The sequence below is a fragment of the Ranitomeya imitator genome, chromosome 5, assembly GCF_032444005.1.
Source record: "Ranitomeya imitator isolate aRanImi1 chromosome 5, aRanImi1.pri, whole genome shotgun sequence".
NCBI lineage: Eukaryota > Metazoa > Chordata > Amphibia > Anura > Dendrobatidae > Ranitomeya > Ranitomeya imitator.
Genome location: NC_091286.1, coordinates 168,492,199 through 168,517,039, shown reverse-complemented (window position 1 = coordinate 168,517,039; position 24,841 = coordinate 168,492,199). Strand labels below are relative to the sequence as shown.

Below are 24,841 nucleotides of genomic sequence, written 5' to 3'. Positions count from 1 at the left end.
TGCCAACAAAGGATATATAACAATACTAAGATGAACTTTTGTTAATGACCAAATACCGTATATACTCGAGTATAAGCCAAGATTTTCAGCCCATTTTTTTAGGCTGAAAGTGCCCCTCTCTGCTTATACTCGAATCATTGTCCCAGGGGTTCGGCGGGGGAGAGGCGGCTGTGACATACTCACCTGCTCCTGGAGCGGTTCCTGCATCTCGAATGGTCTCCGGGCGGTGACAGCTTCTTCCAGCGTTGAGTGGACAAATGGTACCGCTCTTCACAGTAATGAATATGGACGCGACTCCACTCCCATAGGGGTGGACCCGCATATTCATTACTGTAATGAGCGGTACCGGTGACCGCTCAACGCTGGAAGAAGCGGTCAGCGCCCAGAGAAGACCATCAGGGAAGCTGCCAGGGACCGAGTCGGGAGCAGGTGAGTATAATGGGGAGGGTTAGCAGCATTGCGCGATATTCACCTTTCCTCGTTCCACCGCTGGGCGCAGCTCCGTCTTTCGCGTCCCCTGCTGTGACGCTCAGGTCAGAGGGCGCGATGACATGGTTAGTGGGCACCCTCTGCCTGAACGTCAGTGCAGAGGACGCGAAAGACGGAGCGGCGCCCAGTGGCGGAACGAGGACAGGTGAATATTGCAAGTGCTGGGGGCCTGAGCGACGAGAGGAGAGTATGTCTTTTTTTTTTTATCGCAGCAACAGCAAATGGGGCAAATATCTCTATGGAGCATCTCATGGGGCCATAATCAGTATTTGTTCAGCATTATATGGGGCAAATATCTCTATGGAGCATCTTATGGGGCCATAATCAGCATTTGTGCAGTATTATATGGGGCAAATATCTCTATGGCGCATCTTATGGGGCCATAATCAGCATTTGTGCAGCATTATATGGGGTAAATATCTCTATGGAGCATCTTATGGGGCCATAATCAACCTTTGTGCAGCACTCTATGGGGCAAATGTCTATACAGCATTTTATGTGGCCCTTATTAACCTTTATGCAGCACTGTATGGGGCAAATGTGTCTATGGAGCATCTTACAGGACCATTATTAACCTTTGTGCAGCCTTATATGGGGTATATTTTAATATGGAGCATCTTATGGGGCCCATCAAACTTTATGAAGCATCTTATGGGGTGTATTTTGTATGGAGCATCTTATGGGGCCATCAAGAACTGTATGGAGCATTATATGGGGCTCCTGATTCAATATGGATATTCAAAAACACTTAACCTACTGATGTCTCAATTTTAGTTTTATTGGTATCTTTATTTTTGAAATTGACCAGTAGCTGCTGCATTTTCCACCCTAGGCTTATACTCGAGTCATTAAGTTTTCCCAGTTTTTTGTGGCAAAGTTAGGGGTCTCGGCTTATACTCGAGTATATACGGTACTTATTTTCCACCATAATTTGCTAAAAAAAAAAATTGCCAAATCAGACGAGGTGATTTTCTGGATTTGTTTTCTCATTTTGACTCTCATAGTTGTGGTCTACCTATGATGTCAATTACAGGCGCCTCTCACCTTTTTAAGTGGGAGAACTTGCACAATTGGTGGCTGACAATACTTTTCCCCCCACTGTATACAGTAAGCAGTGTAGAAAACCTCTCCCTCTTGCTTACTGTTGTCTTTATGTAAGATCATCAGCAATCCCCCACTTACATTACATGTGTTGCATGGAGTTTATTGAATGGGTTAATTTCATGGGATGTAATATCACGTGTTTTATTTTAAATCTTTATTTTTAATCTCTTCATAAAATATGACATACAGCTACATCATATGGTGTGTCCCTGCCTTTGATGTAGACTCGCAAGCTGAGTCCACATCTTCCCGACAGATGATGGACGATTCAATCAGCCATCATATGCCTCTAACAGCTGCAGATGGAGTGTGACGTGATGATGGATTGCCATGAAAGCCAGGGGTCTGCTAAAGACCTCGGGTGCCTGCCATAACGACACTCCTGTGAAAGCCAACGTTTAGCTGGTGTACAAGATCGGGATTTTCTTTATAAATACAGTGAAGGAAATAATTATTTGATCTCTTGCATATTTTGTAAGTTTGCCCACTGACAAAGACATGCAGTCTATAATTTTAAGGGAAGGTTAATTTTAACATTGAGAGATAGAATATCAAAAATAAAATCCAGAAAATTACATTGTACAAATTACATAATTTGCATTTGCAGTGAGAAATAAGTATTTGATCCCTCTGGCAAACAAGACTTAATACTTTGTGGCAAAACCCTTGTTGGCAATCACAGCAGTCAGACTTTTTTTTTTGTAGTCGATGGTGAGGTTTGCGCACGTCAGGAGGAATTTTGGTCCACTCCTTTTTGCAGATCTCTAAATCATTAAGATTTTAAGGCTGTCGTGCTTTGCAACTTGGAGCTTCAACTCCCTCCATAAGATATCTATGGGATTAAGGTAACTGGCTAGGCCACTTGACCTTATTGTGCTTTTTTTTTTTTTGAGCCACTCCCTTATTGCCTTGGCTGTATGCTTTGGTTCATTGTCTTGCTGGAAGACCCAGATGTGATCTATTTTTAGTGTCCCGGCGGAGGGAATTAGGTTGTCACCCAGTATTTTCCAGTACATGGCTCCATCCATTCTCCCATTGATGCGGTGAAGTAGTCCTGTGCACTTAGCAGTGAAACACCCCCAAAAATAATGTTTCCACCTCCATGATTGACAATGGGGATGGTGTTCTTTGGGTCATAGGCAGCATTTCTCTTCCTCCAAACACGGCAAGTTGTGTTAATGCAAAGACCTCAATTTTTGTCTCATCTGACCACAGCACCTTCTCCCAATCATTCACAGAATCATCCAGGTGTTCATTGGCAAACTCCAGATGGGCCTGAACATGTGCCTTCTTGAGCAGGGGTACCTTGTGGGCACGCAGGATTTTAAACCTTTACTGCGTAATGTGTTACCAATGGTTTAATTGGAGACTGTGGTCCTAGCTTCTTTGAGATCAATAACAAGTTCCCCCTGTATAGTTTTAGGCTGATCTCTCACCTTCCTCATGATCAAGGATACCCCACGAGGTGAGAAGTTGCATGGTGTCCCAGATCGATGTCGATTGACAGTCATTTTGTATTTCTTCCATTTTCTACTATTGCACCAACAGTTGTCCCCTTCTCATCCAGCGTCTTACGTATGGTTTAGTAGCCCATTCCAGCTTTGTGCAGGTCTATGATCTTGTCACTGACATCTTTAGAATGCTCTTTGGTGTTGCCCATGTTGTAGAGGTTAGAGTCTGACTGTGTCTGTGGACAGGAGTCTTTTATAAAAGGTGACTATGTCAGACAGCTGTCTTTAATGCAGGTAACGAATTGATTAAGAGCGTCTAACTGGTCTGTAGGAGCCAGAACTCTTAATGGTTGGTAGGGGATTAAATACTTATTTCTCACTGCAAAACGCAAATAAATGTATACAATGTGATTTTCTGGATTTTATTTTTGATATTCTAGCTCTGTGTTAAAATTAACCTACCGTTAAAATTACAGTCTGTTCATGTCGTTCATCAGTGGGCAAACTTGCAAAATCAGCAAGGGATCAATTAATTATTTCCTTCACTGTAGAAGTGCTGATACACATTTATAGTACATGCCATCATATATTCGCAGCTTAAGTCCCTAATGGAACTATTAAATGTTCTTAAACATATGGAAAAAATACAAAAGTTTAAATAAGTCCCCTTTCGTCCAATTAAAAATAAAACAATTAAAAAAAATACACGTTTGGTATCGCTGAGCTCAGGAAAGTCATATGAAAATATTAAAGAAATTCATCCAATCGGAAAACTGCGTAAAGAGTAAAGAAGTTGAAGCAAAAGAATTACAGTTTATTTTTTTTGGGTGTCACCATTTTTCCTCACGACCCTCCCAGCAAATCAAATGGAATGAGTGATCAAGTAAGTGAGTTCTGATTTGAAGGGCCGCGGCCTTGTCTTAAGGGAGAAATACCAACCCTTTGGAAGTGTGCAGGATCATCCTCAAAAAGGATATCTGATGGGCTGGAAAAGAGGAAAAACCTGTCTAGAAGCTGCCAGCCCAGGAAAGAGAGGGTACAGCAATTGATATAGACGACTCAGCGTAGTCCTGGAAGAGCGGCTAGAAAGTCGACTAGATAGGGCAGGACGACCACGACTCTAGGTTGCAAGAGGAACAGGACAGCCGCCATGACCCTTGCGAACAATCAGGGTGCAGTAGCAAGGCCGACAATAGTAAGCATCCCGAATGTCGGTGGATGCCAGAAACTCCACCCTTTTTTCGTTGAAGTAATGGCTGAGCGGAGGAACTCCATCCGAAGGAGGACCTTGTCCAGGTTGGTAGAAGTTTGAGGTCCAGAATCGGTCTTACTTTTCGGTCCCTTTTTTTTGGTACCAAGATCCCTTAGATCTAGACCGTCCTGGACAATTCTTCCACTGCTGGTTGGGTCTATAGGAAATAGGCGATCCTAGGGAGTGATGTCAGAGGCTTTTTGAATGCAGAGTACGCTTCCATACTCTGAGCTATAATGCCCTTGTGGCTGTAATGGCATTTGATGCGGACAGCGTCGCGCAACTAGCTACATCCGAGAGGCGTGAACCAGCTGAAATTTGATTGACCAGCTGTACTATCTTTGGGAAAAGGTTACTGGATGTGAATCAAAGTAGTTAAGGTCTCCGACCAGGAGACCATTGCTCTAGCAACCCATGTGGTGGTAAAGGAAGGGTAGACTACTCAACCCGAGGCTGCAAGATGGAACAAACCAGATTTGCCATCTGACAGTCCGCTGTAATTTTAATTGATGACCCATCGGGCAGGAATACTGGTAGACAAACCACAGGAGATTCTACCCGGTTAATGTGCCAAGTGGCAGAATGGGTGGCTGCATCCAGAAGGTCAGGAAAAGCAGTCTCTTGCTACCTCCGCTCTCTTTTGACAGTGTGGAGTTAAAATGATGAACCCTCGATCCACCACCCTCTTAACAGGGAAGTGGAGAGGGATTGTCCGCCTTCTTGCATCATCTGCTAAATAGTGGAGATGCAGTGAGGGGTGCTCATATGCCAAAAAAGGGTGCCACTGTACATCCACAGAGTTCAGGTCACCGGGTGGAAAGGGTTGGTTCCGGTGTTAGGCCTGGCTGCAGAAGAGTATATAGTGGGGCAAAAAAGTATTTAGTCAGTCAGCAATAGGTCAAGTTCCACCACTTAAAAAGATGAGAGGCGTCTGTAATTTACATCATAGGTAGACCTCAACTATGGGAGACAAACTGAGAAAAAAAAATCCAGAAAATCACATTGTCTGTTTTTTTAACATTTTATTTGCATATTATGGTGGAAAATAAGTATTTGGTCAGAAACAAACAATCAAGATTTCTGGCTCTCACAGTCCTGTAACTTCTTCTTTAAGAGTCTCCTCTTTCCTCCACTCATTACCTGTAGTAATGGCACCTGTTTAAACTTGTTATCGGTATAAAAAGACACCTGTGCACACCCTCAAACAGTCTGACTCCAAACTCCACTATGGTGAAGACCAAAGAGCTGTCAAAGGACACCAGAAACAAAATTGTAGCCCTGCACCAGGCTGGGAAGACTGAATCTGCAATAGCCAACCAGCTTGGAGTGAAGAAATCAACAGTGGGAGCAATAATTAGAAAATGGAAGACATACAAGACCACTGAATCTCCCTCGATCTGGGGCTCCACGCAAAATCCCACCCCGTGGGGTCAGAATGATCACAAGAACGGTTAGAAAAAATCCCAGAACCACGCGGGGGGACCTAGTGAATGAACTGCAGAGAGTTGGGACCAATGTAACAAGGCCTACCATAAGTAACACACTACGCCACCATGGACTCAGATCCTGCAGTGCCAGACGTGTCCCACTGCTTAAGCCAGTACATGTCCGGGCCCGTCTGAAGTTTGCTAGAGAGCATTTGGATGATCCAGAGGAGTTTTGGGAGAATGTCCTATGGTCTGATGAAACCAAACTGGAACTGTTTGGTAGAAACACAACTTGTCGTGTTTGGAGGAAAAAGAATACTGAGTTGCATCCATCAAACACCATACCTACTGTAAAGCATAGTGGTGGAAACATCATGCTTTGGGGCTGTTTCTCTGCAAAGGGACCAGGACGACTGATACGGGTACATGAAAGAATGAATGGGGCCATGTATCGTGAGATTTTGAGTGCAAACCTCCTTCCATCAGCAAGGGCATTGAAGAGGAAACGTGGTTGGGTCTTTCAACATGACAATGATCCAAAGCACACCGCCAGGGCAACGAAGGAGTGGCTTCGTAAGAAGCATTTCAAGGTCCTGGAGTGGCCTAGCCAGTCTCCAGATCTCAACCCTATAGAAAACCTTTGGAGGGAGTTGAAAGTCCGTGTTGCCAAGCGAAAAGCCAAAAACATCACTGCTCTAGAGGAGATCTGCATGGAGGAATGGGCCAACATACCAACAACACTGTGTGGCAACCTTGTGAAGACTTACAGAAAACGTTTGACCTCTGTCATTGCCAACAAAGGATATATTATAAAGTATTGAGATGAAATTTTGTTTCTGACCAAATACTTATTTTCCACCATAATATGCAAATAAAATGTTAAAAAAAAAACAGACAATGTGATTTTCTGGATTTTTTTTTCTCAGTTTGTCTCCCATAGTTGAGGTCTACCTATGATGTAAATTACAGACGCCTCATCTTTTTAAGTGGTGGAACTTGCACTATTGCTGACTGACTAAATACTTTTTTGCCCCACTGTACATGGAGGCGACACTCCATGTGCTCGTCTATTGATGGTGTGGGGAGATCGGTGCCCTTTAAAAGGATCCGTCACCCCTAACTATCAGACCAGACATGGCATCTTACATCATAGGGGGTATAAGTGGAGGGGACACCCCACGTGTTTGCATATTGGCTCCATGCCTGCTGAGGCTTCTGTCCAGTGAATCGCTTATCCGGATGCTCCCTGTCTGGGTGAATGACAAATGCTCTGCAAGGGAATTTATTCTCCTTATGAGGGACAATGCGTGATCTAGAGTAGAACCGTAGCCCTCATCAATCTACAGAGATTGGTTGATATAAATAGGCAAATTAATTCTTTTCTGACGCTCTGTCGAGTCCAAATCCAAGGCAGTATCCGATCCATATCAGAGTCTTGTTCTCAGCAAATCATTGGTGAGGGAGATAAGGAAATGAAGCTTCCATTTTCTAGATGCCTGTACGTTTCTAGAATACTTGCGGCCCCTGGTAGCCAACGGCTCCCATATAGGAGAGGAACCATGTATACCGGTCCTGCGAGCACTCCAAGCCACAGATGGTTCACGGAGAGCTTTAATCTCTTGATCAGAGGAGCCATGGGATGTGGCAGTGATGAAGCCCACTCAGGGGAACTAGGTACTCTGGGATAAGCTAGGATCAGCGGCAGAGGGTTCCAGAGTTCATTTAGGGTGACCGGCTTCGGACTGGTCATGTGCCTTTAAGACAAGGGAATACTAGTCATGTGCCTTTAAGACCAGGGAATGCTAGTCAAATGTCTAAAATCAGGAAATGCTGGTCATGTGCCTTTTAGACCAGGGAATCTTGATCATGTGCCTTTACTCCCAGGGAACACTGGTCATGTGACTCAAAGACCAGGGAATACTGGTCATGTACCTTCATTAAGCCTGGAGAATAGTACGGGTCATTCATGTAAGTACAGGAGGGAAGAGGGCAGTACTTCCTTACCTGGCTGCAGAGTCGTTGTGCCCCTTTAATGCAAAAGACCATCGCCCCTGCAGGCCGGGTGGACCAAGATGGCCACCGGGAGTTGCAGAGGTGATAAAGTCTCGTAGAGAGCGAGAGGAGCCATTTTGGGGCGGAGCCACAGACGTGATGTGGGCGGAGTCTCATAACTTCCATTAATAGGCCCAAGCCAGGGCCTAAATTCCTGCAGCCGGCGGGAACAATACCAGAATAGAGGGGCATTGGGCCGAGAAAAGCGAACGCTCCCGTGCCAGACAGCAAACGCCAGAAAAGATGGGCGGACCCGCCTTAGCGCGCCATAGTGCGGGCGCAACTTCCGGGATGCGGCCTACACATCGGCCGAAGCCGGATTGTAAATTTTTGCAACCAGCCGGAGCATTACCTTAGGGAGGTGGCCACAGGGAAGCCACTGCAGGGGCCCATCGCTGACTGGATCCACTCACCATTGGTGCGTGTCCCGGCATGGAGCCACCGCGGATGACTGGGTTACAGCACCGAGAAAAGCACGCACTGTGCTGTTCTGCTGCAGGTCAGGTATTGCTGTGTGGACAGTGCAGGTATAAAGCATTAACCCTCAAATCCACCGTTCTTTTGTTAGGGAGGTGGAGAGGAACAGTACGCCTCCTTGTGCCATCCGCTTTAACAGTGGTGGGACAGTGGGAACTGATCGGACGCCAAAGAGAAGGAGCCTCTGTACATCGACAGAGTTCAAGCACCCTTGTGGACTGGGCAAGTTGTCCGGCAATAGGCCTGGCTCCAGGAGAGGATACATAGAGGCGTCACTTCATGTGCTCGCCCGATGCTGGTATGGGGAGATTGGGACCCGAAGGAACAGTCTCCCCTGAAGTGAGCTCAGGCATGGCTTCCCACGTCGCAGGAGAGGATACGGGGAGGCGACATTCTGCGTTCTCGCCTGTTGGTTTGGGGGAGATCGGAATCTTGAAAGGATCCGTCACCCCATTCACTCCGTTAATTAAAAAATAAAAATTTACAGAAAAGTAAAAAATAAAATAAAAATGATGGGGTCTGAACCAGATCCAAGTGCCTCCTGCAGACACTAAGCAAGAACTGGTTAGCGGAGAGCCAGCAGGAAGGTGTATACTGCAGGGGATGAGCTAACTTTTTTGTATCACTTAGTGTCAGCCTCCTATTGGCAGCAGCAGCATACACACCATGGTCTGTGTCCCCCAATGAGGCGAAGGAGAAAAAGATGGCGGCACCCTACGCGTCACCAGCTGGGACACTCAGGATGGCGCGCCCAGTCAGCTTTCGCGAGGGAGGGCAATTGTCAGGACCGGAAGGGAGGCCCCACAAGATGGCGCTGGCTACCCCTTCTTCCGACTCATCCTACCTAGTTAAACATGGACCAACGCAATCAGCAGCAGCAGCCATAGCCAACAGCTCACCATCAGCATGGACACAAAGGAGGCAGCCGTTCGAGTGGTAGGAGCAGCAGCTGTCCCAGCCAGAGTAGCAGAGCATCCCAAGACTCCTCGGCGTTCAGAGAGGTTACGTTGGGTCTCCCACAACAGCCTCCGAATCCAGCACCCTTAAGTGAAAGCAGGTGGTGAGTGATCTCAGTGAATGTCACTAGTGATTAGCGAGTCAACTCGTTGGGAGATTTAGTTATTGTTGACTCAGCTGCATCATTTATGGCTGCTAGCCAGCCTGAGTACATGTGGGGGTTGCCTGGTTGCTAGGGAATCCCCACATGTATTCAAGCTGTATATCATGCAGCTGAGTCAACAAAAACTAAATCTCCCAACAATGAGTTGACTCGATCACTAGTGACATTCATTCAGGACCATCATACATCTAAAGGGTCTCAATCACTGGATAAAAAAAAAAAAAATGACACCTTTAAGATGGAGTCTGTAAATACAGCCATAAACTTCTTAAGCACAATTGTTTTATGGTGGTAGTCGACTTAAAAGATGCTTACTATCACATCCCGATGCATTTGGACCATCAAATACCCAGGGTGACCCAGTACATTCAAGGAGTAGTCAGACACTTGACAAGCTCTTCCCTTTGGGTTGTCAATAGCCAAGAGTGTTCACCAAATTGGTTGCAGAGATGACAGTTTTTTTTTTGTATCCGGAACAGTCATCGTTCCTTATCTGGATGACTTTCTCATAGTAGAAAGATTGGAGGACCCCTGTGCTACGCAGTTCAAAGAGGTTACAGTGGTCTTACAAGATCTGGGCTGGATGGTGAACACTCAAAAATCAAGACTGCAACCCCTAAGAGTGCAGACCTTTCTGGGTCTCATACTGAACTCCGAGCTTCCCTGTTGGGAACCTTAACGTCCTGCATCCTAACAATCCAATGGGTCCAATTCCACACCAGGCAGCTGCAGTGGGAGATCGTGTCTGAACAGAGATTGCTGAAAGGGCATTTAGAAGGGAATGTAGATCTTTCTTCAGAGATCAGAAACTCCCTCAGACGGTTGACAGACAGGGCGAATTTAACATCAGGTATCCCATGGGTGAGGCCAGTAAAAGAATCACGACAGACACGAGCATCTCAGGTTGGGGGGCACACCTGAGGGGTCAGGTAATTCAGGGGTCTTGGACACCTCCCGAGAAGGAAAGTTAGTGAAATTAAAAAGGAATTTGGGCAGTGGAAAAGGCTCTACAAAACTTTCCTCCTCTCCTCCTGGGTCACCACGTTGGCATTATGAAGGCCAACCAGGTCACAGTGGCGTATATCAACCACCAGGAGGGGAACAAGGTCTCACTTCCCAATGGAAACAGCAAACCACATCCTCCAGATAGCAGAACAGCATCTTTTGTCCCTTACAGCACTACACTTAAGGGGAGCGGAAAATGTTGAGGCAGACTTTTAAGTCGCAACAAGCTGAAACAGGGGGAATAGGCCCTGAATTCTATAGTGTTCCAGCAGACAGACGATCTATGGGGTTGCCGGAGATAGATTTGTTTGCCGACAGACAAAAGAAAGGTAAAAAGATTTTATTCTCGGAATCCCAGGGAATACCCATTTGCAGTAGACACCCTCCAGATTTCCTGGGACTTCTGGATTGCCTACGCCTTTCCTCCAATAGCGATGGTTCCAGCGGTCATGAAAAAGATCAGGGAGGATCAGGCAAGAGCGATTTTGATTGCCCCCTTCTGGCCAGAAAGACCATGGTTTTTCCTGCTAAGGACAATTTCACTGTTAGATCCATGGATCCTGCCAGAGAACCCAGACCTTCTTATGTAGGGGCTAAATATTCCACACTCAAGCAAAGTGCTTCCATCCAGCAGCGTGGAATTTGAAAAGGCAGTACTGAGTTACAAGGGGGGGGGGGAGGGTTTTTGCCGGGTTAGTTCCCACCTTGCTAAAAAGTAGAAAACCCGGTTAGTTTCCACCTTGCTAAAAAGTAGAAAACCCATAACGAAAATCTACGGCAGGGCAAGGAAAAAATTCTTGGAGTTTTTAGGCAGGCCGTTAGGTCAAAAGCCTCCAATCGGTCCCATGCTACAGTTCTTTAAGACGGGGTTTGAACTGGGGTTTGCTACTCATACAATTAATGTCCAGGTATCTTCTTTGGGTGTATTGTATAGTTGTAACCTGACGGCTAATACTTTGATAGCAAGGTTCATAAAATCCTGTGATAGAGCCAGACCAGTCCCAATCCCGAGGGTTCCCCCATGGGATCTGAACCTGGTACTAGAGGCTTTGACGAAAGCCGTTTGAACCCGTACAGGAATTGGTGGCAAAATATCTTACCCTCAAAACAATCATATTAGTGGCTTTGACATCAGCCCGTAGGATGAGTGATTGACAGGCCCTTTCTAGAAACCCTCCTCATACACAAATATATGAGGATAGAGTCTTTTTAAGACCTGATCCGACTTATCTTCCTAAAATAGCGTTGATGTTTCAACGAAGTCAAGAGATTGTCCTACCCTCCTTCAGTAATAACCCTAAGAATTCATCGAAATTATATAGTCTTGATGTGGAAGGGTGCTGTTACAGTATATATTCTTGACTAGCCAGCAGAGTAAAGCCCAGTCTCTGTTTGTAGCCTTCCAGGGAAGTAGGAAAGGATAGGGGGTAAACAAGAGGTACCATTGCCAGATGTATTAAGGAGGCCATTAGTTTAGCTTACTCTGCTAGTGGTGTTCCGATCCCTGACAGCATCAAGGCTTATTCCACCAGAGCTGTGGAGTCATGGGCAGAGAAAGCGGAGGTATCAATTGATAACATTTGTAAGGCCACTACCTGGTCCTCACCACCTTCTTTAGGAATAGATTGGATCTATCCTCCTCTGCTGACAAACTTTGGTAGAAGGGTGCTCCAAGCGGTGGTCCCTCCCTAAGGTATTTCACATTCTCCAGAAGTCTCAGGTGTGCGGTCATGGGTGAAAGGAAAACACCAATGTTACTTACTGCTAGCCATTTTTTGCAGAACCCATGACAGCACCCGTATATTCCCCCCCTCTTTTTCACATTAGGGGTGTGCACTATAGTTTGGGTGTTTTATAATGTGGTGTTGGTTATATGCGTAAATTAACCTCTCATGCTCTAACTAACTGAAGCGGGGGAGAAGTTCCACCCTTTTATTTCAGTAGGTTCCTGTCCTAGCTGGGTGCATCCCTCAGGTGTGTGGTCATGAGTTCTGGTGTTTTTTTTTCATTTAGATGGTGAAAAAAAAAGAAAAAAAAGAAAGAAAAAAAATCATTTTCTGAGACCCGTGGTGTATCCATTTTTCTTGGATCTGGAACTGGGTGAGGGCTTATTTTTTGTGCGCTGAGCTGATGTTTTTATTAATACCTTTTGGGGTAGATACAATCTTGATCGCCCGCTATTGCATTTTAATGCAATGTCGCGGCGACCAAAAAAACGTAACTAGCGGTTTGATTTTTATTTTGTTACGCTGTTTACCAAATTCTTTTAATATTTTGATAGATCGGGCATGTCTGAACACAGCAACACCAAACAAGATTTTTTTTTATTGTTTTATTTTGAATGGGGTGTTATTTAAAAAAAAAAAATCAATTTTTTTTATTTAACTTTACACTTCCTTCAATAGTCTCCCACGGAGACTAGAAGCTGCGATCAATCTATCACCTGCGCTACACAGAGCATGGCTTCAGCCCTGCTCTTTGTAGCAGAAATGCTCACTTGCTGCTGGGCAGCGCTCATAGCTATCTGGCAATGACAACCACATGGGTCTCCTGCAGACAGCGGGTTGTAATGCCAAACCAACGGTGTAATCATGTTAAATGCCGCTGTCAGATTGACTGCGGCAATTAAGATGTTAACAGCCACAAGTGGATCGAGATTCCACCCGGGTCTTTTAGTCGCACATGTCAGCTAATGAAATCAGCTGACATGTGGCAGAAAATTTGCAAGCTCATTGCCAGAGCCCGCAGCAAATGGGGGAGGTGACCTTAAACATACCTATATGTCTAATGTCGGAAATGGGTTAATAATATAGGACCCACTAACTATAAATGGGAACAAATGTTTAAAGTGGATACAAAATAAAAAGGAGTTAATGTTATTCTGTCATGGCAGAATACTTCAATAATTGAGACAGACATAGTTAATGTAGGATTCACAAACGACATTTGGTACTGTGAGACATTTTTATATATTTCTGATTTAGAATTTCCTTATAGATCTAATAAAAGTTATATTTTCATATTACTACTCCAATTGGATTAGACCGTGAATCCAGCTAGAAATTGGAGTAACATTTCTGCAGTAAGGCATGAGTAACGTTTAATGCATTTGTCAAGCAGTTGTTTTGATGTTCTGTCTCTCCCTATTTCCAAGTATATTGGTGTAGATAGCCGAAACTGAAGTTTTATGCAATTTCATATTGCGCAAAATTTTTGCGACATTGAAAGGTATTTTGAGACAGAATTCTGACAAACTGTTGAATCAGGCACAAAAGTATGTATATACAGTACAGACCTAAAGTTTGGACACACCTCATATAAAGATTTTTCTGTATTTTCAAGACTATGAAAAGTGTACATTCACACTGAAGGCATCAAAACTATGAATTAACACATGTGGAAATATATACTTAACAAAAATGTGTGAAACATCTGAAATTATGTCTTATATTCTAGGTTCTTCAAAGTAACCACCTTTTGCATTGATGACTGCTTTGCACACTATTGGCATTCTCTTGATGAGCTTCAAGAGGTAGTCACCGGGAATGGTTTTCACTTCACAGGTGTGCCCTGTGTCAAATTTTGTTTGAATGCAGATTGCACATTTTCTGTTAGTACAATAAACCTCATTTCAAGGCAGAAACGTTACTGTGTCCAACAGTTATTAGATATATGAAACTGAAATGGCTGTTGCAAAAATAGGGATTTTTGTGTACTCACCGTAAAATCCTTTTCTCCGAGCCATTCATTGGGGGACACAGACCGTGGGTGTATGCTGCTGCCAATAGGAGGCTGACACTAAGTGATACAAAAAAAGTTAGCTCCTCCCCTGCAGTTTAAACCCTCCTGCTGGCTCTCAGCTAACCAGTTCGGTGCAAAAGAAGTAGGAGATCAATAATATATGAGCGTATAGCATGTCATATTATATATGAGAGTATAGCATGTCAGATTATAAAAAACAATCATAAGCTAATAACAAATGGGAGCTGTGTCCCCCAATGAATGGCTCGGAGAAAAGGATTTTACGGTGAGTACACAAAAATCCCTATTTCTCCTTCGCCTCATTGGGGGACACAGACCGTGGGACGTCCCAAAGCAGTCCCTGGGTGGGGACAACAACAGATCAGGCCCTGTGTAACCGCTACTTACAAGTGCGCCACCGCGGCCTCCAGAGTCCGCCTGCCCAGACTCACATGTGTGGAAGTGTGGGAATTATAGTGCTTCAAGAATGCATGCGGACTGGACGAATCCGCAAGCTTGCAGGCGTGCCTTGCTGACGCCTGGTGCCTAGAACCCTTGATAGACAGGGAGATAGGCTGACATCTAGCACGGAAGGACTCCTGGATGGTGAAAAGAATTCACCATGTTATCATGGTCGATGAAACAGCTAAACCCTTCCTGAAAATGTCAGGAAGCCTTCCTCTACCATCAGGAAGCCCAAATAAAACGTCCAACCTTCAGAAGGACGCCGTCCTCAAGACGTACCTACTCAGAGCACTCACTTCGTCCAGAATATGGGGGATCTTATTCCATTTTGTGGACTGGAGCCAAAAGAGATGAGGGAAGAACTATGCCCTCATAACAGTGGTAATACAGTACCACCTTGGTAACAAGGGATGGAGATGGCCTGAGGACAACCTTGCCTCGAAGGAAATAAGGGAAAAAAGTCTGAAAGAGCAGAGAAGCTAGCTCCGAAGACTCGTCAGAGTGAGAATATCGCAGAGGAGAACGGGACGACTTTCCCCTGATAGTAAAGTCTGCCCGGATGAAAAAGGAGCCTACAGTAAGGCTCCTAGGAATAATAAGGTCCCAATGATCTAACGGTATGCGATAGGGAAGAACTACGTGTGAAAACTCCCTGTGAGAAAGTCCCTACTTGCAGTTGTGCTGCGATAAGGCGAGAAGATACTAGCTCCGCAAACAAAAAACGGACGTGGTCAGTGCGGATCTCTGAGGATCACTGGGGCCCCTTTCTGCTTCCGAAAGGCTTTCGGAAGCAGTGGAAGGGGAGTTATGGAAATTGGTACCACGGCAGAACCAGAGCATGGAGAGCGATGGCTCTTGGATCTCGAGGCCGAACCACGAACTCGAGTACATTGGCCTTCAGTCTGGATGTCATCCCACCTACAACTGGAGAGCTCCAGTAAGGACAGATCTGATGGAAGACTTCGGGGTGAAGTTCCCACTGACTTGAGGCGAAACCCTGACGGCTGAATTTGTTTGCCGTTCAGAGTTCTACTTCTGGGATATATACTGCCGAGATCACCGAATAATAGACTTCGGCCCATCAGAGAAAGTGAGGTACCTCGGTCATGGCGCCTGACCGTGGGTACCTGCTAGATGACTGACGTAAGGCACCGCTGTGGCATTATCCAATTGAATTCGGATAGGGAGACCCGCCAGAAGGCAGTGGACCTGCTGTAAGACTACCGTTCGGATCTCCAGAACAATGATGGGGAGAAGAAGACTGGCACTGGAAGTTACTAATAACCATTGAACCGGGAGAAAGGCCCTGGATGAAGAAGGAGCTCAGAGACTATTGTCTGAAAGTCTGCTTGACTTGCTGAAAACGAGCGGAGCGAAGGAAACCGCTTCCATTGTCGTCACCATTTTTGCTCAGAGCTCTCTTAGCAAATCGAATGAAATGAGGGGGTGAGTAATCAAGTCCTCAGAACTCTCCTTGCGCGAGCTCCCTGTTGAAGGGCCATGACCTTGTCTCGAGGAAGAATTACCATCCTTCTAGAAGTGTGCAGGATCATCCTCAAAAAGGATATCTGCTGGGCTGGAAATGAGGAGAACTTGTCTAAAGGCCCCGTCACACATAGCGATGCTTGAGCGATTCCGACAACGATACGACCTGTCAGGGATCGCTCAAGCGTCGCTATGTGGTCGCTGGTGAGATGTCACACAGTGCGATCTCCCCAACGACGCAGCAGCGATGCGGCAAACTGTAGCGACCTGTAGAACGATGCTATTTCATGATGATTCAATGGGACGTCCTGTCAGCGAGGTCGTTGGTAAGGTGTCAAACACAGCGATGTGTGCTACCCAGCGGGACCTCAACGATCAAAAAATGGCCCAGGCCATTCCGACACGACCAGCGATCTCACAGCAGGGGCCTGATCGCTGCTACGTGTCACACATAGCGAGATCGCTACGGAGATCGCTGTTGCGTCACAAAACTTGTGACTCAGCAGCGATCTCGCTAGCGATCTCGCTGTGTGTGACGGGGGCTTAAGTGTAGCTGCCAGCCCAGGAGAGAAGGTATCGCAAGAGATATAGACGACTCAGCGTAGTCCTGGAAGGGCGGCTAGACAGACCAAACAGGGCAGGACGAGCATGCCTCTAGAGTGCAAGAGAAACATGACATCCGCCATGACCCGAGCGAAGGACAAGGTTGTGACTTGAAAATGCTGTTGACGAATGGAAAGGCGAAGGAATTTTTGCAGAGGGCAAGCAACCCGAATGTCGATGGATGCCGAAAACTGCACCTTTTTCTGTTGAAGTAATGGCTGAGCGGAGGGACTCCATCCAAAGAAGGAGGACCATGTCAAAGGTTGTTAGAAGTTTGAGGTCCAGGGTCGATCTTACTTTTCGTTCCCCTGTTTGGAACCAAGATACCTTAGATCTAGACTGTGCTGGACAATCCTTACACAATCCTTTGTCAGTCTCCCGCTCAAAAGATTTGATTGGCCAGTTGTTGCTGGTGTGAATCAAGGTAGTTAAGGTCTCCAGCCAGGAGACCATTGCTCTAGCAATCCATGTGGCCGCTAGGGAGGATAGAGCGCTGGACCCGAAGCCGCAAGACAGAACGAACCAGATTTGCTATCTGACAGTCCGTGGTATTTTTAATTGATGACCCATTAGGTAGGGATACTGGTAGGTATACCACAGGAGATTCTACCCGGTTAAACTGCCCCATGGCAGAATGTGCGGCTGCATCCAGCAGGTCATAGTCTCTTGCCATCTCCTCTTTTCACGGTGCAGAGATAAAAATTAGGAACCCTCGATCCATCAACCTCTTAACAGGGAAGTGGAGAGGAATTGTCCGCCCTCTTGCATCATCCACTAAATAGTGGTGATGCAGAGGGGGGAGCTCGTACGCCAAAAAGGGTGCCTCTATATGTCCACAGAGTTCAGGTCTCCAGGTGGACAGGACAGGTTGTCTGGCGTTAGGCCTGGATGCAGAAGAGGAAACATGGAGACGACACTCCGTGTGCTCGTCTGTTGATGGTGTGGGGAGATCTGTGCCCTTTAAAGGACCCGTCGCCCTTAAAAAAAACAGGCCAAGCATGGCATCCCACGTAGAGGCTTCTGTCCAGTGAATCGCTTATCCGAATTGAATGGCAAATGCTCTCGAGGGAGTTTAGTCTCTGAAGCTCTGGCAAGCTCAGGCAATATCCAATCCATATTCAGAGCCTTGTTGTCATCAAATCATTGGTGAGGGAGCAGGAAACGAAAAACTTCCATTTTCTAGATGCCTGTATGTTTTTAGACGCCTGCACGTTTCTAGAATACTTGCGGCCCCTGCTAGCCGACGGCTCCCATGTAGGATAGGGACCATGTATATTGGTCCTGCGAGCACTCCAAACACAGAAGGTACACAGAGGGATTCAATCTCTTGGTCCGAGAACCATGGATTGGTCAGTGAAGAAGTCCACTGAGGGGAACTAGAGGATAAAGCTGGGGTCGGCGGCGGAGGGCTCCTCGGACTGATCAAGCGCCTTTAAGACCAGGGAATACTGGTCATGCACCTTTAAGACCACGAAATACTGGTCATATGCCTTTAAGACCAGGGAATACTGGTCATGCGCCTTTAAGACCAGGAAATACTGGTCATAAGCCTTTAAGACCAGGGAATACTGGTCATGCGCCTTTAAGACCAGAGAATACTTGTCATGCGCCTTTAAGACCAGAGAATACTGGCCATGCGCCTTTAAGACCGGGGAATACTGGTCATGCGCCTTTAAGACCGGGGAATGCTGGTCATGCGCTTTTAAGACCAGAGAATACTGGTCATGCGCCTTTAAGACCAGGGAATACTGGTCATGCGCCTTTAAGAACAGAGAATACTGGTCATGCACCTTTAAGACCAGAAAATACTGGACATGCACCTTTAAGACCAGAGAATACTGGTCATGCACCTTTAAGACCAGAGAATACTGGTCATGCACCTTTATGACCAGAGAATACTGGTCATGCACCTTTAAGACTAGAGAATACTGGTCATGCACCTTTAAGACCAGAGAAAACTGGTCATGCACCTTTAAGACCAGAGAAAACTGGTCAAGCACCTTTAAGACCAGGGAATACTGGTCATGCACCTTTAAGACCAGGAAATACTGGTCATGCGCCTTTAAGACTGGGAATCCTGGCCACATGCCTTTAAGACCAGGGAATACTGGTCATGTGCTTTTAAGACCAGGAAATACTGGTCATGTGCCTTTAAGACCAGGTACTTCCTTACCCGGGTACTGATGTAGAGTCGATGTGCCCCTTTAATGCAAAAATACTGTCACCCCAGTGTGAGCTGGCCGGGTGGACCAAGATGGCCACCGGGAGCTGCAGAGTTGATAAAATCTCGCAGAGAGCGAGAAGCGCCAATTTGGGGGGGCGGAGTCACAGACACGATGTTGAATAGGCCTAAGCCGGGGCCTAAATTTCTGTAGCCGGCAGACGTCACCAGTGGGTCGTTCCAGGCAAGACTTCCAGGATGCGGCCTACAAATTGGCCGAAGCCAAGGGCTACATTTTTGCAGCCATCCAGAGCGTTACCTCAGAGAGGTGGGCCACAGGGAAGTGGCTGAGGCTGCGTGTCAGCATGTGGATATCCCACTGAAGATGGATCCACTCACCATTGGTGCGCGTCCCGGCATGGAGCCGCCGCGGATGTGGGTTTCAGCGCTGTTCTGTGCAGCGTGGACGGTGCAGGGATAAGCCTCAATCCATCATCCGTTTGTTAGGGAGGTGGAGAGGAACCGTCCGCCTCCTTGTGCCATCCGCTTTCACAGTGGTGGGACAGTGGGGGCTGCTCGGACGCCATAGAGAGGGGCCTCTGTACAGCCACAGAGTTCAGTCCGGGTGGACAGGGCCAGTTGTCCGGCATTAGGCCTGGCTCCAGGAGAGGATACATAGAGGCGACACTCCATGTGGTCGCCTGCTGCTGGTGTGGGGAGATCGGGCCCATGAAGGAACCGTCGCCCCTGAAGTGAGCTCAGGCATGGCTTCCCACGTCGCAGGAGAGGGTACGAGGAGGTATACTCGCCGTGCTCACCTGTTGATGGTTCAGGGGAGATCGGAACCTTGAAAGGAACCGTCACCCCCTTCACTCCGTTAATTAAAAAATAAAAATTTACAGAAAAGTAAACAATAAAATAAAAGCGTTGGGGTCTGAAACAGACACTAAGCAAGAACTGGTTAGCTGAGAGCCAGCAGGGGGGTGTATACTGCAGGGGAGGAGATCACTTTCTTTGTATCACTTAGTGTCAGCCTCCTATTGGCAGCAGCATACACCCACGGTCTGTGTCCCCCAATGAGGCGAAGGAGAAAAAACAATGTTTATAAAACATTAAGCTTAAAGGGAAGGTGCCGCGTTTTAATATTGTAAAAAAAAAAAAAACCCTCTTTAATTACTTATTTTTATAAGTTATTTTCAAGTGCACAGTATTTATTGTTTTTTTTTTATTCATTTTTTTTCCTGCCACTGGGAGCCGCCATTTTCAGGACTGTAAGTGTAGCTGCACGACACAGTCTTCACATACGGCTGCCCTGGACATAGACATCTGTAGTCGGGAGGTGACCCCATAGCTAGCAATGCATTATAAGCTGCTCTCTGCTCTGATGTGGCCACGCCCCCTGGGCTGTCTCCACATCACAGCAGAGGCAGGAGGTCGGCGCCATCTTGCTTCAGTCTACAGTGGAGTGTACCTGACTGTGAGCTCCACTGTGACTGAGCTGCACTGTTGGAGGAGCAGCTCCATCTGTCTCCCCTCACACTGTCAGCGGCCATTCCCTGTCCTCTGCTGCCTGGTGTGTGGCTGAATCGCTAGAGAGTCTGAAGTGCTGTGGTCTGATGTTCTCTTATCAGGAGCTGCAGAGAGGTAACAGAGGGGGATGGGGGAGGCTCTGTGCTGCTCGACCTCACTGCAGCTCCTCACAGGACATCAGACCCTGCATCTATCACTATACTGTGCTGAGCCGTGTATCTAATCCTCTCCTGTGCTGACCTGTGTATCTAATCCTGTGGAATACTGACTGCTGAGCCGTGTATCTAATCCTCTCCTGTGTGATAGTGTCTGCTGAGCCGTGTATCTAATCCTATCCTGTGCTGACCTGTGTATCTAATCCTGTGGAATACTGACTGCTGAGCAAAGTATCTAATCCTCTCCTGTGTGATAGTGTCTGCTGAGCCGTGTATCTAATCCTATCCTGTGCTGACCTGTGTATCTAATCCTGTGGAATACTGACTGCTGAGCCGTGTATCTAATCCTCTCCTGTGTGATACTGTCTGGTGAGCCGTGTATCTAATCCTCTCCTGTGTGATAGTGTCTGCTGAGCCGTGTATCTAATCCTATCCTGTGTGATACTGTCTGCTGAGCCGTGTATCTAATCCTATCCTGTGCTGACCTGTGTATCTAATCCTGTGGAATACTGAATGCTGAGCCGTGTATCTAATCCTCTCCTGTGTGATAGTGTCTGCTGAGCCGTGTATCTAATCCTATCCTGTGCTGACCTGTGTATCTAATCCTGTGGAATACTGACTGCTGAGCCGTGTATCTAATCCTCTCCTGTGTGATACTGTCTGGTGAGCCGTGTATCTAATCCTCTCCTGTGTGATAGTGTCTGCTGAGCCGTGTATCTAATCCTATCCTGTGCTGACCTGTGTATCTATTCCTGTGGAATACTGACTGCTGAGCCGTGTATCTAATCCTCTCCTATGTGATACTGTCTGGTGAGCCGTGTATCTAATCCTCTCCTGTGTGATACTGTCTGCTGAGCCGTGTATCTAATCCTCTCCTGTGTAATACTGTCTGCTGAGCCGTGTATCTAATCCTCTCCTGAGTGATACTGTCTGCGGAGCCGTGTATCTAATCCTCTCCTGTGTAATACTGTCTGCGGAGCCGTGTATCTAATCATATCCTGTGTGATACTGTCTGCTGAGCCGTTTATCTAATCCTATCCTGTGTGATACTGTCTGCGGAGCCGTGTATCTAATCCTATCCTGTGTGATACTGTCTGCTGAGCAGTGTATCTAATCCTCTCCTGTGTGATAGTGTCTGCTGAGCAGTGTATCTAATCCTATCCTGTGCTGACCTGTGTATCTAATCCTGTGGAATACTGACTGCTGAGCCGTGTATCTAATCCTCTCCTGTGTGATACTGTCTGGTGAACCGTGTATCTAATCCTCTCCTATGCACTCCTCTCCCCCCTGCATATCTTTCCCCATTGCACACACAACTCAATGCGTACGATAACAGGAGCTGCGGGCGTCATGCTGTATTATGGCATTATGTGAGATCTATATGACGGTATTATGTGATCTGTATGGTGGTATTATGCTTGATCAGTATTGTGAGAATTATATGGTGGTATTGTGTGTGATCTATATGGCGGTATTATGTGAGAACACTGGCGGTATTATGTGTGATCTATATGGCGGTATTATGTGAGAACACTGGCGGTATTATGTGTGATCTATATGGCGGTATTATGTGAGAACACTGGCGGTATTATGTGTGATCTATATGGCGGTATTATGTGAGAACACTGGCGGTATTATGTGTGATCTATATGGTGGTATTATGTGAGAACTGTATGACAGTATTGTGTGATCTATTTGATAGTATTGTGTGTGATCTATATGGCGGTATTATGTGAGAACACTATGGCAGTATTATCTTCAGAAAGTGGACCCATTCTATGGTGGTTCTGGCTGAGCACCTGCACGCGGGTCTGGGGTAATAGAGGGGGCAGCATGACCTCCAGTTAGGTGCAGTCAGGGCTGGTGAGGCAGCTGAAGAGAAGCGTCTCATTTTTATCGTTACTATATGGCTACATTTCCTTCCCAGCGTCACCCCAGACTGCGCCTGTCGCCTCGCTTTCACACATTGCCAGGACAGGATGGGGAAGACAGGATCTGAGGAGGGGAATGGGGTCGGCATGCAAAGTCTGGATCAGAACAGGCCATCAATCCGCAGAAATGTTTCCTGGATTTCTGTGGAGCAAACAAGCAGATGGTCCATCCATGAGTATAAAAAACAGCGCTCTATGTACAATCCCTGGCTGCTCCGCACACCGAACAGGGGGCCCCCATAGACCAGCACATTGCTCTCCTGAAATACTCTGTGCTGCTGTCACCCTGCTCCCTCCACCACATATCTCCCAGAATCCTTGCTGCCTGCCATCCTCGGTGACCGTAGACTTGTCAGTATAAGGCTGCTTTCACACTAGCATCGGTACGGGCCCGTCGCAGTGCGTCGTACCGACGCATGCTGTGAAAGAAATGTCCGACGTGGGCAGCAGAAGCAGTCTTACGACGCTTCCACTGCCCCATTGTAAGGTCTGGGGAGGATGGGGCGGAGCTTCTGCCGTGCATGTGCGGTCGAAAATGGTGGACTCGATGCACAAACGTTACATGTAACTTTTTTTGTGGCGGCGGTCCACCAAAACATGACGCAACCGTCGCACGACAGTTACGACGTGTGGCAATACGTCGCAATGCGTCGGTAATGTTAGTCTATGGGGAAAAAATGCATCCTGCAGACAACTTTGCAGGATGCTTTTTTCTTCTGAATGAAGCATTGCAACGTACAGCCAACAACGCTAGTGTGAAAGTAGCCTAAAGGCCCCGTCACACATAGCGAGATCGCTGCTGAGTCACAAGTTTTGTGACGCAACAGCGATCTCAGTAGCGATCTCGCTATGTGTGACACGTACCAGCGATCAGGCCCCTGCTGTGAGATCGCTGGTCGTGTCGGAATGGCCTGGGCCATTTTTTGATCGTTGAGGTCCCGCTGACATCGCTGAATCGGCGTGTGTGACGCCGATTCAGCGATGTCTTTGCTGGTAACCAGGGTAAACATCGGGTAACTAAGCGCAGGACCGCGCTTCGTAACCCGATGTTTACCCTGGTTACCATCCTAAAAGTAAAAAAAAAACGCTACATACTTACCTATCGCTGTCTGTCATCGGCGCTCTGCTTCTCTGGTCTGGCTGTGAGCGCCGGTCAGCCGGAAAGCAGAGCGGTGACGTCACCGCTCTGCTTTCCGGCCGCTGTGCTCACAGCCAGACCAGAGAAGCAGAGCACCGAGGACAGACAGCGATAGGTAAGTATGTAGCGTTTGTTTTTTTTTTACTTTAACGATGGTAACCAGGGTAAACATCGGGTTACTAAGCGCGGCCCTGCGCTTAGTTACCCGATGTTCACCCTGGTTACCGGGGACCTCGGGATCGTTGGTCGCTGGAGAGCTGTCTGTGTGACAGCTCTCCAGCGACGCTGCAGCGATCCGGATCGTTGTCGGTATCGCTGCAGCGTCGCTATGTGTGACGGGGCCTTAAGGCTGCCGTCCACTATCAGTATTTGGTCAGTATTTTACCTCAGTATTTGTAAGCCAAAACCAGGAGTGGGTGATAAATGCAGAAGTGGTGACGTGTTTCTATTATACTTTTCCTCTAATTGTTCCTCTCCTGGTTTTGGCTTACAAATACTGAGGTAAAATACTGACCAAATACTGCTAGTGTGACGGCAGCCATACTCTGCAGTCACCAACAAAATGGCTGCTCACTGGGTTCCTGAACATCATCCTCTCTAATCCCTTAGCAAACACCCAGAAGGGGAGGAGAGGAGACATCACACACGTCAGCAGACTCCGCCCATAATTACTGCAGTGCTGTAATGTGAGCTATTTGTACACTAGGTTTTTCTGCAATTTCAGCAGCTGCTCCCCCTAGTGTTGAAAAGTGGAAATTCCAAAACTTTTCAAATTATTTTTCATATTTTACTAAATTATAAACAAATGATAATATTTTTTAAGAAAATGTAATCATTAATTCTTTACATTTTTACAATTTCTGAAAAAAAAAATTTTTTTGATGGCACCTTCCCTTTAAGATTAATAGGGGTGCCCAAACTTTTTCATATAACTATTTTTCAATAGGACAATGACCCCAAACACACCACCAGGCTGTGTAAGGGCTATTTGACCAAGAAGAGGAGTGATGGGATGCTACGCCAGATGACCTGGCCTCCAGAGTCACCAGGCCTGAACCCAATAGAGATGGTTTGGGATGAGCTGGACCGCAATGTGAAGGCAAAAGGGCCAACAAGTGCGAAGCATCTCTGGGAACTCCTTCAAGATTGTTGGAAGACCATTCCCGGTGACTACCTCTTGAAGCTCATCACGAGAATGCCAAGAGTGTGCAAAGCAGTCATCAAAGCAAAAGGTGGCTACTTTGAAGAACCTAGA

General features: G+C 46.7%; 1 protein-coding gene across 5 annotated transcripts in view; it reads right to left on the bottom strand.

The window, feature by feature from the left end:
• Positions 1-24,841, bottom strand: part of AHCTF1 (AT-hook containing transcription factor 1) — a 328,409-nt gene that overhangs the window by 10,632 nt on the left and 292,936 nt on the right. The window lies entirely within an intron of this gene.